We start from the raw sequence: 7,274 nt of genomic DNA, 5'->3' as shown, positions 1-7,274 counted from the left end.
TAATCCATTTCAACTATGAGAACGTTTGTTTAATACCATTTAATGGGGATAATCCACAGAAGATGGAACATCGCATGGACAGTTGGTCTGTGTGAGGGGCAGGAGATACAGGGTTAAGGAATAAAAGGAGGATTTAAACAGCCAACAAGGCTGTACAGTGAGCTGCGAGGGCCGAGCCAGGGACAGAGAGATACGGACTGACAGAGCAACTCCTGAGATTCACTACTGACATGAATGGGGAAACTGTCTCCACAGCAAAGACAAAACGTTAACAGGATGCATTGCTCACTACCAAATCGACAAACAAAGTATCTTATTCCCGTCAACAGGCAGGGGGATGATTCACACTCACAGTACATGAGTCTCACAAATATAGACCTATTTTTGTTCATGCATGTTACGATCTGTCTATGTGAAGCCCTCATAACCAAACCCATCGAATTCAGAACAGCCTAAGAGTCCTTGAGACAACGTTCCTGGCATTATGTCTTGACTTTAAATCCAAGTTTAAAAACCGCCATTAACACATCCATACTGTTAAGAACCGCAGTTTAATGATTGAAATACGAAGTTTGTCAACAAATTGGTGAAAGGGGCAAACAACTTCAACATTCTATTATGCCTAGTTAGTTAAGCCATGTGCAGATTTGCAAGAGGATTGCAACTCGTCGACCTTTGAAACTATTGTTGTAATGGTTTAGATCTTATAATGCAAAGTAAAAACAAATAATCCGCGCCACCCTACCTCGACTTCCATTTAAATTAGGCCGTTAAATAGCACACCTTCACCTCCATGTATGATAGCATACTGTTTTAGCCTGTGGTTTAACTTTTCGTATGAGTGTGACGACTGATGTTAAACATACAAGTCCCGACCCTCGGGTAGATACAGTACTGACATTTGTCTGTAAAAGTCGCAAGCCATTTTTACGCTCGTCTGATAAAAATGCGTAGCGCTTTGTTAAGTGACACATGTAAAATAACAAAGCGACCTAATTTGTATAGTTCTACTGAAGCGGAATGCATATCATAGACTGAGCTTTAACGGGATAACACCCGTGATATCCCAAACTCACCTTGGAGAAAGGAACAGTTGCACAAATGCGAGCAGTGAAGATTTCGATGCCCTCGTAACAACAACATATAAGTCCACAAGTAATAGCCTACACGTAAAGTTCACATTTTACTCTTCCAACATGCGCTGAGACGGTTGTAGAAAGGCACTATTCCGTTCAAATACTGGTGTAGCGCTTGACAAATCCACCAGAAAAAAATGATCGCTCAACTCAACAAAAGAGACAGATAATAGCAGGGACTTTTCTCCACGCCCAGGTACAGGATCACATGGTGATTCCAGGTGTGTTTTGTCTTGAGCTAGGGCTCAGTTAGCGACACACCTGTGAGTCAAACATCCGCCTCGGGTGACATTGCATATGAGAACCAGGAAATTAAGGGAAATGCGCGCAGAGTGAGACTGGCGCAACATCAACCGGGAAGAGTGGATTTCTCCTCCCCCTTCACACAGAACATTTGGTTGCCGAGAGATATCAAACGAAATGAGATAACTAACAACAAAATAGCAAGGTTTAACATTGCGTGCTAAGTTCAAAATGCCGGATAATGAACTGATAAAAAAAAAGGAATTATAGGCTAGAATATGCAATGGATGGTCAGCGTTCAATCTCTGCTGCAAATTATCTGGGATGCTTCTTTTATAGCACATAAATCTTTAAGTGTTTGTATCCTAATCCGTTACAGATTAATGTCTAAACGGAGATTTGGGACGTTTCATTAAGGTTATATGGTTAAAAACACACAAACCATTCTATCGATCTAATAGAGACTTAACTGTATTGTCATGATTTAGGGACTGGTTGGTTCAAGTCTCAACTGTTTAATTCAAGCTTCATCAAGTCACGTATCGATTAAACATTTTAAAATAGTGCTTACATTCTACAGTCACCAGTATATCACCATTTCACTCTTCAGCAGATAGCACTGGGCAGTTACACGAGCCTACATTTCCCTATTAATCAGGTTTATCACATAAATCCAACCATTCCTGACACGTGCTACATTCCAGTCCAGGGATGAAAACCTACCTGCAGGGGCTCTGAACATGCCTGCACATGTAGAATGAAAACCCACACCCACCTTGTCAACAACACAAACCATCACCAAGATTTCCAAATGACACCCGGTATTCTCCCTGCCACAGCTCACAGGAGTCAGACGAAGCTATGGTTGGCACATATAGTTTTGTGGCCCTGTTGCTTATGTTGTGCGGTACGGGTTGGTTGTCACTTTGTGAGTGATTTATAGCCATGCAAATGAGGCCGTCCGTCTGGGGAGCGATGTGTCTTCTTTTCCCAAGGGGGACGGCCGAGGGGGATTGTCGGGGTGTGAGTCAGCCCCTTGTTGCTGACACAGCCTGAACAGTGGCAGAGAGACACTCAGGGAGGGATGGCCTTCACAGGTCCTCACAATGACTGATGGCATCAAGGAGAAAGTAGGCCATGCCAGACATGTGTCAGGCAAAGACACAGAGAGATAGAGAAGAGAGACAATCTCTCCCTGGGCTCGAGTAGAGGATGGGGCTGTACGGAAAGGAAACCAGCCAAGTAGAGCATAGGAGGTTTAGGTTGTTTGACTTCAAATTGTCTGGCCTGTTTGTCTGAAGAGTAATCAGTAACAGACTTAGCTAGCTCATGGGATGTTGTCTAGCCTTACAGGACATTTATGGTTAAATGGACAGTTACACTTACACAACAGGTAAACAACTTGTCAGACACAAACAAGGAATATTGTGACAATGACTGCACAGCTTGCTTCTTGTACCCAATGAGACGTTATCTTTATTACATGTATTACATGTGACGCAAATTAGTCTTTGTTGATACTTTATTCGTTTTGAGAGGCCAATTCCAGGTCTGATCTGAATTTGACGTCAAGGGGCTAATTTGTGTGTATGGAGTGCCTTCTACTGGTTGTAGATGGTATTGCGTAATTCCTTCCATGCCCTAAACTGAAAGTACAAAATGTTTATTACCATACAATTAAAGGGATGGATACTCCATATACAGTATGAGCAATATATCTAAGTCCCAGGGGGAATTATTATTTAATTAGAGTTTGAATTTGGATTTAACCATTGTTGCAACAGAAACCTACTCTCTCTGCAAGTCTGAATATATTGACTATCTACAATGCAATCTCCGGGACTGCATATTTGGTGGTCACATATAGGACCAATATCCTGCCAGTATATTAAAGTGGTGTGTGTAGTTATGCGTAACCAATATTTATCTGGGTATATTAGATACCGCCCTGCCTTTCCTTATAACACTATGCAAACACATTCACCAGCCCATCCTTGGTATGCAGCGCTATCGTCTAGAACAAAGATGCTCTATTACTCTTTTTGTCAGTGGGTGAAGGTTGCCAGATGTAGTGTGCTGGAATGGAAGACTGAAGACATCAGGATAACAGATGGAGCTTCCTACCAGAGATGGGAAACTGTCATGGATTGGTCTAGGTGAAGGTGTGAAAACAGAGAACAGGGGAAGGTTATTTAAAGCATGACGAGCAGTTTGATTTGAATGGCACCCTGACCTGCTGCCACATCACCTGTCTGTCAACCTGACTTATTAACTGTGAAAGAAGGAGGTAGGAGAAGCCTAACCTGACGGGGGGGGGCAGAGCTCTGTGGTGTCATAAGGAGCAGCATGTTACTGGAAGACTTTGGTTTTGGAATGAGTGGGGGGGCTGAGGGATAGAGAGAGAGAGAAAGAGACAAGCTGGTGTGACTGTGCCATGCTATGGGAATAGGCGCCGGGAATATCAGAGTGGCAGCAGTGTGTGGGCTGGTGTGAGCTGTGTAACGACATGGGGGTTTTGTGTGTATGTTAGATTGTACACAGTGTAGAATACGTGTTTAGAAGTCATGCTCGCGTGTTTAAAGATGCTACGACTCTACCTGGGTGTGGTAATGTCCCTGAGCTCACAGTGTATGGTGAAATGGGACTAAAATTAAAATAAAATTAAAACAAAAAAATCTCATGTGACGTTCATCTCTGTCCCATCAGGTCTGAGATCTCCTCGGCCTTGCCTGAGCTAACAGCACTGTCATTTCAACCAAGACTAATGTCACTATGCCCCCCCCCTCCCCACCTCTGCTTTCCCATACAATCTAATCACTGTTTGCCCGACCAAGCCTGAGTCCAGGTGGTCCACACTGAGGGACTCTCACAGTCATTATCTGTCCCTAAACTTGATGTGGGATGTAACTCAGACCATGCACACTCACACACATTGGCCCAGTCCAGATTAATCATCCATCCGCGATTCAAGGAGACTGAGGTCTCTTGAAAGCCTGAGATTTGAGAATGTGTGATTAGAGACAAGATTCAGTATAAGCTGGATCAGCCAAGTTGGCACATTGGCAGTCTTTGGGCTTTACCAGAGTAAAGCTTATATTACCCCACCCCATAAAATACATGAACAAATAAATATGATACTTACCCTACTAGGGGCTGGTCCACATGGCATAAATTTATCCACAGACTGGATGCTGACCTGAGGAAAACATTGATTTTCAGAGGGGACAAAAGCTTTGTGATTGATGGTTGAAGGGGAAATGGCTCAGTGTGTTTAAGACCATGGACTGCCACAGGGCCCCTTTTGGAAGACATGGTGTTATGTGGGCTGCCCAGAAGCCCATGTTGAAACGGTGCCATAGCCCAGCCATCTGCTGCTTTCTATTTTCATCTCTGTGCCTACTGGTAGGACGCCCAGGGGCCTAGGGACTGCACACACATGGCCCTCTTATACGTATATCCAACACATCTTTGTTCAACAGGTCCAATCTCAGCCTCAGGGACAAGAAGGCCAGATCTCATTTGTGACTCATCCCAGATGAATACTGAGCTTACAAGTCGCTGAGTGGACAGAGGATGGGGTGTACAATGAGGCTGGACAAAATGTTGATGAATGAGGCTCGAAAAATAATTCTGCAGGAATATTTATTGTTGATAATCTCCAAATGAGAACAATGACCTGTGACCACGGTCAATAAAGTAGCTGTAGGTCACAAGAGCTGTCCATTTTTGTCCTTTTGAATTTCTGGGTTGTGGACTGGAAGGGTAAATACATGGATTGCCAGGTTGGAATGAAACAGAAGCTAGCAGGATTCATTTGAGATTATGTGGGCCAAACACAGTGTAATCCCTTTATCTACATACTTACCTGTCCCTGACGGTGATCCTCGTTGCCTCTCTGGGGCATGTTGGCCTGGCTGTCAGCAGTAAATCCCCCCTAATGTGTCAGCACAGGAGGCTTTACACCTGGCGCGACTCTGCTTATCTGCTCAGCTTCCAAAGCACCTGCGTTATCCCAGTGTGGCTTTACAGAACAACAAATGCTTTCTAGAACTACACGAATGTTCTTTGGGGTTACACACAGCTACTTGTGTAATTGGTGTTCAATTGTCTTGTTAGACCTGAGGGAGACGTCTCATGAGACAACGTTTCCCTTTAGTAAAGTAAAAATAATTCAAGTACATTTTTATTTAACTGTAAACTCAATTAATTAGTATTAGTAGGCTATTTAACTTACTTGTGGTCAAATGTTTTACTACTCATTTTCATTAACTGATGATGAAATATTAGGAAATGTATGTTTTTATTTAATGTAAAGTCACGTGAATGTGAATTACTGAGCCTTCTGTTTCTGGTCTACCGACGGCGACCCTGCCTTGGCGCAGACCGTGAGGAAAATTCTTGCCGATTAATTACAGATTGCGCTCATTTCAAATTGGGATTAGTTTTCTAAAGAATGTACCAAACAAAATCGACTCGACGGTTTACCTTACCCGAAAAAGTAGATCCAGTAGAAAGAGATTGAGTGTTACGATCAAGTGGTGTTAAGTAATCAACCTGCTTTGTGCACAACAGATTCTGTACAAATGCAAGAATTTAACAACCCAAGCCAAGATTGAGTGAGAGGCGCTGACATATGGGACTTTTAGAACCTTATGTTTTCGTTCGCAATTGGGGCATATAGTTAGAGGGGTTCCACATACTGTCAACGTTTTCACCGTTTGTGCAAATTGTATGGGTGATACGGCTGATAGCCTACCCCTTTAGGTGGAGAGGTTGTCATCTAGCGGTTGAAATAAATTCGCACGAGAAAGGGTAAGGAAAATAACATTTGGAAACGTGCTTAATAGTGATTACACCAGTAAATGAAATACAGGCGACATACATTTATATAAATAAAACCATATTTTCCAAACAGTAAATGTGCAAAAAATATCGGTTTCCTGTGAAATTCAATTTGAAGTTTGGAATGCTGATAAATGGAAGTAGGCTATGAGTGGAGAGAGCTTTTACCACCAGGTGTCTATTTGTTATTGCGCGCTTTTTGTGGCCACCGTAGTTTTAAATGTTTCAAAGGTGTTTCTTTGTGACATTTTGAACGTATCGGATATGAGTTATATTTATACTAAGCAATCAGACTATTTGATAATAAACTCTTCAACGCAGGTAGATGTGAACATTTTAAATTTAAGTAAAATTATGGTTGACCATCTCGCCATTGACAAAACCGGTGCATCCCACAATGCATTGTGAGTCTGTTTCTATTAAATGATCAAAAACAATGACCGAAACATACTTTAACGAAGTATTGTTTTGCCACATCACTTAATGTAAGGTCTATGTAGTTTGAAAGGACTGTATATCTACAATTAGTACGGTCTCGATGCAAACCATCACTGGGATGTTCATCTTTCAGATATAGGGTCTGTCCCAAGACCGTGGTGAGGTTAGCTTTGCGCAGTGGCAGTATCGTAGCCTATGAGGTTTATCCGAGGCGCGATTATTGCTAGTTGAAAACTTTACCCAATACCCCGCCGTGACGACTTGCAATATAGTCGGCATTGGCAATTTTTGACGGTTTCTAAGGAGACTGACTATACTTGTGAAAGAAAATAAGCTGATATGAAAGTGTGATTGCGGAATAATATTTGACTGCGATTATTTGATTTATTTATAATGTATAAAATGAATTGGGTATGATTTATCCAAATCAACAACTAGTGTAATGTATTTATAATTACTTACAACTGTAAACGTGATGGTCTGTAGAGGTCGCACTTAACCAATGCTGGCGCAGTGTTTAGATTATTATCTACCAGTAGAGAGCAGTGTTGTATATAGATGAGGGCTTGTAAATAGGGCTGACACTTAATCTGGCAGATGGGCTCCTTACAAGAT

General features: G+C 42.2%; 1 non-coding gene across 1 annotated transcript; it reads left to right on the top strand.

The window, feature by feature from the left end:
• The first annotated feature begins 6,825 nt into the window (after nucleotides 1-6,825).
• On the top strand, nucleotides 6,826-6,966 carry LOC136942639 (U4 spliceosomal RNA). Its single transcript, XR_010876633.1, has one exon. It is a non-coding gene; the product is annotated as a U4 spliceosomal RNA (small nuclear RNA).
• The last annotated feature ends 308 nt before the right edge of the window (nucleotides 6,967-7,274 follow it).

The sequence above is a fragment of the Osmerus mordax genome, chromosome 4, assembly GCF_038355195.1.
Source record: "Osmerus mordax isolate fOsmMor3 chromosome 4, fOsmMor3.pri, whole genome shotgun sequence".
Lineage (NCBI taxonomy): Eukaryota > Metazoa > Chordata > Actinopteri > Osmeriformes > Osmeridae > Osmerus > Osmerus mordax.
Note: the sequence above shows the minus strand (reverse complement) of the source record. Positions and strands in the feature narration are given on the sequence as shown.